This window comes from Rhea pennata, chromosome 12, assembly GCF_028389875.1.
Source record: "Rhea pennata isolate bPtePen1 chromosome 12, bPtePen1.pri, whole genome shotgun sequence".
Classification (NCBI taxonomy): domain Eukaryota; kingdom Metazoa; phylum Chordata; class Aves; order Rheiformes; family Rheidae; genus Rhea; species Rhea pennata.
Genome location: NC_084674.1, coordinates 22,649,710 through 22,662,394, shown reverse-complemented (window position 1 = coordinate 22,662,394; position 12,685 = coordinate 22,649,710). Strand labels below are relative to the sequence as shown.

Here is a 12,685-nt window from a genome sequence, read left to right as displayed (position 1 = left end):
ATCCATCCCTCTTCCTGCTTCTTTGCTAATTGCCAGTTGCTGGCTTTTGTTTTAATTCTATTTTTAATTCACTCCTAATCCAATCCTGGCTGGCCATTCCCATTTATTTATTTATCTGTGTGTGTGTGTGTGTCTTATGCTTCACAATTGCTGTTGCGCTGGACCTGCTCCAGTAATCCAATTTGAATCCAATCTCCCAGGTCTGGAATTCTAATTTACAGATTGCGGAGGGGAGCTGCACAGTGCCCGCACACCAGGGTGGTAGTTTATTGTCTAATCTAATCAGGGACAATCAGATGTTTGTAACAAGTCTATCAAAACTGTATTGGGCCCCTTTGCAGAGCAACGTAACCAGCTTTCTTAATAGCGCTAACGCGATTTAGGGCTTCCTGCGCTTCCACGCAGATCGCGTTGAACGTTTCCCTTTCTCCTCCCGTGAATGCCTGGCAGCAGCCCAGCCCGATTTGCTTCACGACTTTGGAAGCCGCTCGGCGCGCCCCGCGACGGCGGAGATCCGCGAGGGCGCGGGGACCGCCGCGGCCCGCCGGGAGCGGGAGGGTGGAGGGCTCCCGGGACGAGCCCTCTGCAGCCGGCGCTGCGGAGCCCAGGCACGGCGCGGTCTCAGTTGTGCAAATGCATCTCGAGTTGCAGGTGAGGGGGATGCAGAGCAATGAGCCTGACCTGGTAAAACGCTAGGTCTCCAGAACAGGTTACTAGCCCTGTGTGGGCCCTGTGAGCCTTTAGGCTATTAGAGCTTGACTGGCTGTTGGCAAAGAATGAGCAAAGAAGCTTTTGTCCTATTTTGTCCTTGGCAAGTGAAGACTGTTGCTCCCCTTCTGGATGTTCACCTTTTTTTAAGCAATTTGGACTTTGTGGTTGATTGCAGTTTGCTCTTTGGTGGTTTTTTTTTTGTTTGTTTTTTGGGGTTTTTTTTTTTGGTCTTTTTTTTTTTTTTTTTTTTGGTTTTTTTTTTTCCCTGGGGGTCCCCTCTCAGTGCCTGGAGCTAAAGAGGAGGCAAAACCAGGTTCTTCAGCGGGCTAAGGTCTCCTATAAGGTCTCCTAGCACAGCTTGCTTGTACAGGGCAAGCAGTTTCGTTTCCTTAAATTTCCCGTGCAAATAAATGCTGTCTCCTGACTTTGGCCTTCCCCAAAATCATCTCTCCTCTCGATACCCTGGCTGGTAGCTGTAAGCCAGGAGATGAACTTTGACTTCTCATGCTTGAGGTCTGTATCAGTTATCTCAGCACCTGATGCCCTTGCCCAGTGTTTTATTTTAGACTTCAGGGATTTCTTTGCAGCCTCTAAAGGCTCCTCTTTGCCATGTGCTGGGTAATGGGGTCTTCCCCGAGGCAGGGGTGTGGAAGCGTGCTCCTGGTCGCTCACTGCCTTGGGTCCGGTGCCGAGCTGTGTCGCGCAGCAGTGCTGGGAGCCTCTCCTGTCTCGGGGTTTTTAGAAACCGTCTGAGCAAAGCTTGCGCTTGCACATGCTGCCCGAGCGCCGTGAGGCCGGTTTGCGTGCAAAGAGCCGTTTCTGCCGCGGGGAGGGAGCCGAGCAGCGCTCTGCGGTGGGAGCCGACCTCTCCTCGCGGGTGCGAGTGCTGCACGTGCCTCACCTTCCCACGCTCCGCGAGCCTCGCGGCCAGCCTCGCGCTGTTCGAGGCGGTGCGGCGGAGGCCCGGAGGGGCAGACCCTCCGGATTAACCCCACGCTCGGCACAGCGAGGGCCCATCCCAGAGCGGAGCATCCGGGAGCTGCAGTCACCCCTCGGCAGGGACTTCACACCAGCCCTTGCCTGGAAGTGGTGTCACCTCCCAAGCGGAGGAGCCGGGCTCCTGAGCAGTCTCCAAGTCAAAGTGAGCAGAGAGATGGATTGCATCTGAAGGGCATTCGAATTCCCTTTCCAAGGCTCTCCGTAGGGTATTTGACAGCAGACCGTGGTTGGTATTTCTGGGTTTCTCCTGCTTCCTCCGGCACAGGGAGAAGCACCCTGATGGAGGTGAAGGTAACTAGCACCATCGCTGTTGAGGGGGTTCAAGCAATTATAAGCTCCAGACTATCTCAAAGGTTGGATGCATCAGTTTGGTCCTTAGTTCTTACGTTCCTGAGACCTGCTAGGACTGGCTCATTCCGTGCGCTAAGGGGATGGGTTTGGGGATGGTTGGCCTGGGCATCTGTGTGTATTAGCGTTAACTAATGCATTAGTGTTTACATAAATTTAAATATTTATACACACAATAATATGGGAATTATTGCAAGTTATTGGAAATTCAGCATTCCTGGTAACTCACTGCGACTGAGTGCAGAATAAACGGGTATTAGCGCCCTGTGGTTTGAATTCAGCAGTGCTGGGGAGCAGCCTGCATGCTCGTGAGCCTGGGGCTGGCGTAGCAAAGGGGACTGGCAGGCCGGGATGAAGGGAGCACGGCTCCTGGCCAGGACCGCCATGGGGTCCCCGAGGGAGCTGCTGCTAGAGTAAGGGAATTGTTTAATCCTTTGCAAGACAACTTTTGAGCTCCATTGAGAAGAAACATTTGGAACAATAGCAGGATAAAATAAGCCATTTTACTGGAAAGAAAGAGTTTCTTTGAATTTCCTTGATTACCATGCAAAAAGCATTTTTTTTAAACATGCCAAAACTAGTTTGGTAGCTGGACTGACTTCTGCTCCCAGGTCTGGCTACCTGGGTAATATGTGCATGATGGGAGATGGTGAAGAGAGGATCTCTGTTTTCCCAGGGTGGCCTCTGGTTTTAGAGGGAAGATGGACCTCTGGGTATGTGAATCAAGTCTCTGACCTTGGGAATTCAGGCCCCTCTCTCTGTGCTGCCGTACCTCCTTGCAGAGCTCTCTGAAGCCTAAGATATTGGGCAGAAGGGGCTCCCACCAGTCTTGTTTCTTATGCGTTTTTTTTTTTTTTTTTTTTCCCTCCCCTAAGTGTTTGAAATGCACCTTGCGGGATAGAAAACTTTTGTATTGAATGGGGCTAACTTGTCTGGGAAGAACTGTGAATCATTTTGAATTTGTGCTGAGTGAGCTTTTTCTAAGGTTTTCATTCCATAGTTGAACCAAAATCAATTGTTGTGTAGCTCTTTTATGGACAAGTAGCAAAGTTAAAGACTTTAACGATTGGGGGAGTGGTCCTCCAGGTAATGGACTTGCATGAGGCTCTTGCGTCCTCAGAGCTCTCCAAATCCTGCCTTGTTCTCCCAGAGAAAGTGAATTTGGCAAGTCTCGTTTCTGCAGCCCCCAGAACGCAGATCGGTTTTGGCACAGCTCATCGCGGCGGGTCTCCGCACCCGTCCCGTGACTCGTGCCTCCTGCTCTTCACCCGCAGCCATCTCAGGCCGGCGTGAAGATGGCCCGCGTAACGCGGGCTCGGCTCTGGGCAAAGCGTGCCTTGTAGGACGTCTGGAGGGCCGGTCCGGCGGGGAGCCCGCTCGCCGGTGCGCGGGGCTCTGCCTCGCGGCCGCGGCGCCTTCGGAGGGCGCGAGCCCGCGAGCCGTCGGCGCGCAGCTCTACCCCGCGGCGCCGAGCCGTCGCGTCCCCCCAGAGCCGCTGATGCCCATTAAATGTTTGAGTGACACTGCAACAATGTGCAAAATATCTGTGATAGGTATCTAGCAAGTCTTAATAAAAAAAAAAAAAGCGACAAGAATGTAAATTGCGCATGCAATTGTGATAAAGAGCCACAGATAACATTAAAGAGATGGTATCGGTTTAATGCAAGTTTAGTGCCAGGCGCTGCGATCTGCTCTTTGAAGAGCAGCTGCTGTTAGCCAGTGGAATTTCAGCACAAGGCAGAAAGCATTTAAATCGCCGAAGCCCTGCGAACGCTCCCGGAAGCCGGAGTTGTGAATCAAGAAGCTGTCTACTTGCTGGGGATTAATGAAAACCTTTCCTGCTGCTCTAATAAAAATAAAATCCCCTTTTTAAAAAATAAAAATAAAGTGCCCCTGCCTACTGGCCTTTAGGTCCCTTAAAATGTAACTAAAAAGCAGCTTAATGCAGCTTTGCTGCGAGGGATCTCTGTCGGTGTGCAGGCTCGCGTGTTCCTCGCACCCTTGCGAGTTTGATGAGAAAGGTTAACTCCAGTTTTCTCAGCTCAGTGCTGGCTCTGCCAGTTGTAGATCTGTGTTTGCATCTGCCTAAAATGTCTTCCCAAACCTTTAAGCATGGTAACAGAAATTCAAGTCAATTTGATTGAGTTGATTATTATTATTTTTTTTAAGCCTAGTTGTTCTTTCTTCCTGCAAGTACCAAAATTAAAAGCCTTCTTTTTAAGAAGCAGCTGTTAACCCCCTTAGCAGTACTGGGGCCCAACCGTTGGGACTGAACAACTCTTCCAGACTGAGATTTTTTTTGCTGCCAGACTCGTGCAAGCACCGGCAAAGCTGTATCACCGCTGCGGGTCGCCCAGCTCGCAGCACGGAGCCGCGAGCGGTGCGCTGCAAAATGGAAGCTTAGCTCTGGGCCGCCCTCCGTTTGCGGGTGGGTGCTGTTACTCTTGGGAGGAGTAAGTTGAAATCCCACCTCGCTTCTCGGCAAAAGACAAGTTGTTGCCGCAGTTACCCCAAAACAGCTTTATTGAAGTTCTCTGGTGAGCAGTGCTTCGTGTTGCGTGCCAGTAGATGGCACAGTTTTTATATGAGCTAATTGCACAGGGAGAAGGCTCCAGTCTGTACCGCTGCTATTGCTAATCTCAGCCGTGCCTCACTCTATCTCTGCCGATGCATCTGTAATCGAGGAAATCGGATGAGATTACAGGATGGGACCCTGAGCTTTGCAACTTTGGGGGCAGTGGAAAACCATAAGAGGGGAAGAGTATCAATAATTAGACACTTACAGAGGTAGGTGAGCAAACTTCAAGCTGGTCTTAGTTTGGCTTTCTAGGTTCATTCCAACAAGTGATGAATTTCCCTAGATTTTATGTATGTATCTGACTGCCCGGGCTTTACACACAGGAAACTGAAGTGTAGAGCAATCGCATTTTGGCTCTGATATAGCTGGGAGCAGGAGCTGTGCTTCCTAATTAAGTTCTGGGGTTATAGCTGCACTGTGTCCTTCATGCATGGTTGTTATAATGGACGAAAATTCTCTGGAGTTGGGCAACAGCTCCAAGCTCCTTATCTGTGCCCTGTTTGGGTTTGGCACTCCCTGGCTCATGCGATTTGAATGTTTTTTTGCAGAAAACATGAAACGCGACTTGCTAAAAGTGTGTCAGTTGGGTTCATTCTCAAATCTGCTCTCAGAACTACGCAGTCTTGTATCTCCCTTAAGCTGCCGTAATGCTCTGGCCCATTCAGTTTTTTGCTTTTGTAGCTTGCAAATGGTGCGAACTGAAGTTTGGATGGTCGTTCAAGCGCAACTGGGCAGCTGCAGAACGTAGAGGGAGGCTAATCCTTCCTCTGTGTGCCTCTTGTAGAGCGTTATAGCTTGGCTCTACACCTTCAGAGCTGTGTTTTCCCTTGCTCCCAGTTCATTCTCTACTCTGAGAACACTTTTCAAGATGTAAGGTCATGGTGCAACCTATCATCCGCTCCTTTTATGGATGAATAGCTTATAGTACTCTCTTCAGCTGTATTCACCAAGAAGCCTCATCAAGTTTGGGACCTCCTCTAAGTTTCTTTGCAATACCTCTGGCCAGTGGAACTGCAAAAGCTTTTCAAAACCATGCATAGATATATTGCACAGAGACCAGAATTGCAATGAGAAGGTCAGTTTGTGTACAAGGAGCCTTAGTGCCTCCTTGTATGTTTTAGGCAGCCTCGTGCCATACAAACATTGACCTTTGCCAGTTCTGCCCATTAGTAGCTCTAGCAGTATGTGCTGGAAGAGCTGCACAGACCCCAGAGCTGGAAGCAATTTCTGTTCCTAGCTGCGTGCCAAGGAGGCGCCAGTTTGTACTTGCGAAGGCACATCCTTTCATTGCTGAAGTTGACCCCTATAAATGGGTGGAAAGCGCACATCCCAAATCTCGAGGGCCTGGAACGTGTGTTGAATGTAAACCAGACAGAGTATGCATGCGCATTGCTGTAAATAGAGTTGTCACTCCAAAAGAAATGGGGTTTTCAGTGCCTGTCAGATCACTTTAAAACCATTTTTATTACTAGATTGTATTTGAAGATAAGGTTTATTCTAGGAGAAAAAAAAAAAGGAGGAAGGTTTAGGACTTGACTGTGGATTTTGAAACACAGTTAAATAAAAACATTAACCTTAATAATAAATAAAAAATAAAATGAAAGAGCTAAGACTGAGCCTTAGCTAAAGGCAGGCTTCCTGTTTCACAGTTTTTTCTCCACGGCATCTCCTGCCCAGCAGAGTTAAATGATGATTTGGTTGCTCTCGCCCTAGCATGTCATTTCTTAAAATCAAGCGATGACGTGCTCCGTGGACATGGGCCCAGGAGGCCCAGCTCACACGTTTGCCTCCTGCTTGTGGAGTAGCCGCCCTCGGGAGGGCACCTTTTCCAGCCGGGAAATGCTGGGAGCGCTGTGCTCTCCGTGTGTTACTCTACAAGAAGTGCCCTAAGGATTTCCTGTCGACACTGGGGATCGATTCTGGCACATGTTTGCTTTCCCCTTTCCTTTCCTCTCCCCTCAAGAGCGTTGCTCCTAAAAACATTTTGCTTTTAGTTATAGCCTTTGTTTATGCTCTCGCTTTCTTAGTATTGCATCTGAGAGCAAAAGAAATCATGGGATAGATGCCAACTCTTTTCTTAGCTATTCCTTTCAGATGCCAGTTACATCCCTTTTTTTTTCCTAACCTGGTCCCTTCTGTCTTTTCCTCCTGGTTTGATCTCGTGATGATTGCGTACCTTTCTCGGGTGTTAGCGAACAAGTTAACAGGCTGATGTTTGCGGCTGTCTCAGCTGTTCGTTTGATCCTGGGGAGTCCTGCAGCGTTCCGGGGGAAAACAGCATTCTCCTCCTCCTCCAAGACATTGACTTTGCAGTCGTATTGCTTTGCTACCTGCTTTATCCTAGTTTAGACAGCCACAAAGTATGTTGCAAACCAGGCACCGTAAGAAGCAGTTGCTTTGCAAACGCCGTATTACCGCTACGGACCCCAGCGCTGTGCAGAGCGAGCGCGGCGTGGAGATTTAAAAACAGAAGAGGAATCTGAGAGCAGGGATGTTTGTGGTTGGCAAGCTTGCTGCTTCTAAACTAGCTTGTGGCTTTGGTTGGATCTTGTCCGCTTGACTGCAGGCTTTACCTGTTTGAAGGTCACACAAATGTTTTAAAGTCGCTTGGTGCCTGGATTGGTTAGAAAAAAAAGCCGGCTGGATTTAGGTGCTAGGCTTGCAGGAGACCGTTCTCACTGCAACCTCTAGTCCAAAAAGAAACAGGCCTAGTTTGCATACAAATAAATGCAGAGAGTCCTCACTGCCTTGATATTTGAGGCTTTCAGATGATGTTGCTGTGGCTCCCCCACCCCTGGGCCTCCAGTCAAAGCCAGGACCTCAGCAAAGCCCCACTTGGAGCAGTTGCTTCGCTCCCGCTGTGCTGAGCGTTCCTAAAACCTGAGCTGTAATAGCATCCCTGCTAATTATATCACTGCAGATTTATTTTGTGGTGATATTATTGCTGGCCTCGGGCATCACCGCTATCATTGGAAAACATCGAATGATCGCGACTCCGTAGCTGCCTCCATTAAACCCGAGAGGAGCGTCTGGGCCCGTTTATACGTTGGCGTTTTTGTCGAGAGCCGAGGGTTGATGAGTTGGCGGGTGGGAGCTTTGCAGACTGTGCCCCGGAGGGAAGCTTGCCTAGTCGGAGCAGCCGCGAGGCGCGGATGGCGGGCGCGTGCGGAGCTTGGGGAGCGAGGCGATGGCGCGGGGCAGACCTCGCGCCCTCTCCTGCCCCGGGGGAGGTTAAGGTCTTAAGATAATCCTTGGCGGAGAGGGTATCTCTGGATGAGTGCCTTATCTCCCGGGCTGCTCTGTTTCTGTGACCCAAACCTGCGCTTGCCTGGTGCTACGGGCTGGGTCCGCGTCAGCGCGGTGGGGTTAAAATGGGCCTATGAAGTGAAACGGTGCTGAGTATCTGGTACCCGCACTGTGCGTTTTGGAGGCTTTCTGCAGCACGTATTAAAGTATTTCGGGATACGTCCGAGTGCTGCGCGGGCTTGTGGAGAGGGAGCCGTCATCTAAGTCTGAAGCACGGTTTGGCTTGGTGGAGTGGGGGCTGTCTTGCCGGATGAACGCTTTGGTCTTCCTTGGAGATACCTCTGGTCCTTCTTGGGCAGACACCTAAGAAACAGCAGGCAGATCATAGCAGCTGGAGGATTATTCCAGATAGGAGATTTAGCTGATGCAGAGAACGTTAGGTGGTAACTTATCAAGGTCACTGTCAAAACCTGTAAAAGTAGATCAGTTGTTATTGATTTTACTGTGTCTGGCTTTGAAGGCCTTTTTGGTTGCGTTGAGAAGTGCTCCAGCATTGGAATGAGTGGGCCAAAAACTTGACTGAAATGGGGTCAATAAATTATATGCAGACAAAAGGCACTTACACTCAGACTGCATCGAGTTGCCTGGTAATTTCAGCAAAACAGTGAGAGCAGAAATATGCTGATAATTATTTAAATTAGCCTCGAAGCATTGAAATTTTTTTCTTCAAGTAACAGCACTTCAGCACTTGTCCAGATGAGCGCTAATTTACCCAAATGGAAAGGTTTATTAAACATGCCAGACAGCGCTTTAGTAATATTTAGGACAGCAATTTTGCTTTATTATATCTCTTAACAAAGAGGACACAGGCTTCTTGATCCAGCACCGAAGCGGTTGGGGGATGTTGGACAAGGTCCTTGTCAGCTCTATCTGGCCTTGAATTAAGGGGATGATCTCTGCTTCGTTTTTGCATCTTTGTTATATGCGGGGCCCTGATTCAGAGGGACACTGAGCCCGGGAAACTTCACTGCCTTCACCGGAGGGACAGATACTCAAAATCTTTGCATCTCTGAGCAGCAGGAGTCGTTGCTACATTTTGGGAACACTGAAGAGCGGAACTGATTTTGCTCAAGTGAAACGATCCCAGGGCTCCTGTTGAGGAAATTGAGCCTCGTTTCTCATCTCCTGCTGCTCCTTGCTCGCTTGAGAATGCATTTGACAACTGGGTTGTCTCTTTGAGAAATTTAGGTGCATGAGGAGGATCCCAGTGCCATGTCGTTTGCTTTCCAGCACGGATTCTGGCCCTCAGCCTCCTGGTCTCGGTGGCCAAGCCCTTGTTTCCATGCATGTTGTCATACACGTGTGCATACAGATGGGTAAATAGGTACTATAAAGGTATTACGCACTTACAGCTTATAGACAAGAATATATGTTTGCTGCAACTTTGTTTTCTGCTGGACGCACAAGTAATTGGTATGGAGCATCTGCACGTAAAGAGAGGTCCATGCTATGTCATTGGTATTTTGTGCTACTGCAATGCAGACGTAGGTTTGCTTGGGCTCGCTGCTGGGTTTTTTTTAGTCTTTATTTTCATGTTGTGCTTTGAACCTAAGAATTCTCAAGCTGCTCTTGGGACAGTTGAATCGGAGCTGGAACCTGTTCAGTGTGTTTAGCTTTTTTTTCACTACCAGGGCTCTGCCTTGAGATTAAACACATTGTGGCATGTTTGCTTTGTTGTTCTTAGGATTCTAAATACAGTTCTTTGTTTTACAGATTTGAGAAGGTGTTTCACAGCACACAGTAAATTACGCTTTTGTTTAAAATAGCTGGTAGAAGTCGGCTGCTGGGTTTCTTAATGGGTGCAGATTTTTGGATCCGTGGTTTCTTCTGGTTATGTAGGTGGAGAAGTAGGGCTGCTTAACTCTTGCATGGATCTAGTTGGAAATAGACCAAATATGACAATCCTAGTCTGAGAATCTAGTCACAGAGAGTATGGTTGTACAACTGCTTCTTGGAGAGCCATCTGGGAAAACCCTTCTTTTAAGCTCTGAAGTTCCTCTGGGTCCTCTAGGCTCAAATCCATCACCTCCTGTGTCACACGTTCAGGCTCACCAAAGACACGAGGACAGAAATACCATATAGCTTATTCAATGCCTAGCTTGTGCTGTTCATAAGGTTAAGACCCTGTCCTGGGCAGAGAAGCAGGACTAGAATTTTCAGAAGGACTTCATTTTGTTATGGTTTTAGTAGGAGTTGAAGGAACAGGATATGATAGAAGTTCACTAGTTTTCTGCTGTAAGATAAGTCCTGTTTACACATATCATGTTCATTAATAACAATATTCCTTGGTGCTCTGATGGTTGATTCAATGTCATTCTTGCCGGTATGTAGAGGTATTTTCTTTACTGAAAGCTTTTCATCCTTGCTCCTCCCTAAATACCTTCTCTCCAGATAGATAGAGCGTTGCTGTGTTTTGTTCCACTGCATATGCGATGCAGCTTCCCAACATGGGCGAGCTGGAGGCAGAGCTTCTGGGTGCCACTGCTGATTCTTGTCTTCCTCCTGCTCCAGAAAGGGCAGATGCGGTGTGATGTCAATGCTCCTGAGAGGTAGGCAGTGCGCACCCAAGGGATGGACCTGGCGCAGCATGATTCTTGTGTAGGGTAGAGGTAGATACCTGGCACTTGCTACTTGTGTGTGCTTGGCCACCAGCTCAGTCTGGGGCTTCCTGCTCCTCATCATGTGGGAAATCATGGCACAGGCAGAACCAAACGGTGTTGGTGACACCTAGTTAGCAAGCCCTACCTTGTATACCAGCCTGGAACAGCCAGCCAGGCAGGTCTCCTCTTTTAGTAAAGTCCACTTTCATCCAGGTTTGTAAAATATGGCTGCTGCAAACTGTTGCAGGGCTGCAAACAGCATAAAACCCAGCAATTACTATTGATTTCCCATCATGCAATCCTGCTGCTATTTACAGTCCTGGCAGTCTGCTGATAGGAATATGAAATTTTCAGAATAGGGAGTATAAACCGAAATCACGTTCTGCGTTATTGACAGTACGTGTCTTTTAGCATCCGCCACCCGTAGGGAAGCGTGCCCTGACACCTCGTTTCTGCGAGAGCCCCAGTGTGCCCTGCAGTGGCAGCCAGTCTCATCCATTCGTAGCAACATAGGCGCTGGGAAGCAGCTTAGAGGAGTCTCTCCTGCTCATCTGCCTTTAGTGTGGGATTCAATTTTCCTGTTCCAGCACCTTTTTCACCACTCTGATTGGAAGTGCTTAACCTCCTCTTCATTAATCAGTTTGAGTTTTATCTAAAATTCATCCTAGATGAAGGCCAGTGCAGATTAGATAGAGTTTTCCGGCTTCACTCTTATGCTGAAAATGATGGTAGTTCATAGGGAGTTTAGCACTGCAGCTTGGACAGGAGTGATGTTGTATTTTTGGTGGTGCTGTCCAGCCCAGCCAGGGAGAAGCCGGCTGTATTCTGTACGTACACTTCCCAGCAGACACTGCAGGCAGGACAGATGCGTGACATTGTGCTGGTGAATCCCAGGCAGCGTGTGGAGCCTCTGTGGCTCAACAGTGAAATGACTCAGAGTCATGACACAAGTTACCGCTCAATCGGTTCTTGAGGGAAGTCACTGTTGTTGCCCTCATTTTACCGATGGGGCATGTATTCCCTGGGAAGTGACAGGCTATCATCATCTGGAAGGCCAGTGCAGGCTTGGGAGTGACGTGCCTGGTGGGTTGTTGAGAAGGTGAGCAAGAACTTACATTTTGTTATGAGTTCCTCATTGCAATGGAAGTGTCCTTCCAGGAAGGAAGTTTCTAAAGGTATCGAAACCATTAGGACCCCAGATTCCAGAGACTCGAGGAACCCTAAGATCAGTGTGCGAATGGGTCTGCTAGATCTAATGTATCTTCTGAAGATAGAGCGTTGTTGTGTTTTGTTCTGCTGCACATGCAAAGCAGCTTCACAACATCTCCTTTATCGTTGGATATTTCTATGCAGGGATGAGCTGAAAACAAGGAAGACTGGGGATAAAAAGTGGTGACCTCTGCCTGTTTCTAGAGTTCTTGGCCCTTCTGGTTACCAAAAGTCACTTTTCTGTCAAGCTCCTCTATAAAAAAAGGACTCTGGGAAATAACTAGGCACTCTGGCTGAACCACCTTCTCCTCCCTGGCTGTGGAACGAACATCCCACTGGGGTAGCTGTGTCCTAGCTGGCTAGAGAACATCTTAAACGTGCGATTGTTCTTTTGCGGCACATTTCGAGCATACCCTTTCCTTGGAACGACTTGGTAATGACTGCAGGGCGCTCGCTTTCAAACTCCTCCATCTATTCGAAATCTGTGGGCCTTCTCCTAGATGAGGCTCCCTCCTGATGGCTGCGGACGATGAGGCAAAAAGCTAGGGGACTGATTGGCTACGTTATTGCAGAAGGCTGCTGGCTAATTTACCTAATCCGTAGCGCTGAGAAGAAATATGAAAGTGCCTGCTCTCATCATGCCGCAGCTGCAATCTGCATGGGAAGGGAAAGGGGGGAGCTTGCCGGAGAGAGAGAAGCGGGCTCCTCTGCCGTGTAGAGCAGTGGGCTCCCTTCCTGTTTCTTGGGGTGTGAAAAAAAGAAGAAAAAAATCTCTTATTTTCTCCTGATTTTTCATTTTCTTTTTTCTTTTCTTTTCTCTCTCTCTCTCTCTCACTGGTGAGGACAGATAGCATAAGAATAAATTCCTGGGGACATCAGTGACTTCCTTGCAAGAAAATTAACGTTTTTCAGGCTCCTAAGAAGGTTAATTTCA

The 12,685-nt window shown here is 48.5% G+C and overlaps 1 protein-coding gene across 2 annotated transcripts in view; it reads left to right on the top strand.

The window, feature by feature from the left end:
• Positions 1 to 12,685, top strand: part of CACNA2D2 (calcium voltage-gated channel auxiliary subunit alpha2delta 2) — a 210,010-nt gene that overhangs the window by 93,747 nt on the left and 103,578 nt on the right. The gene's annotated exons all lie outside the window — the stretch shown is intronic.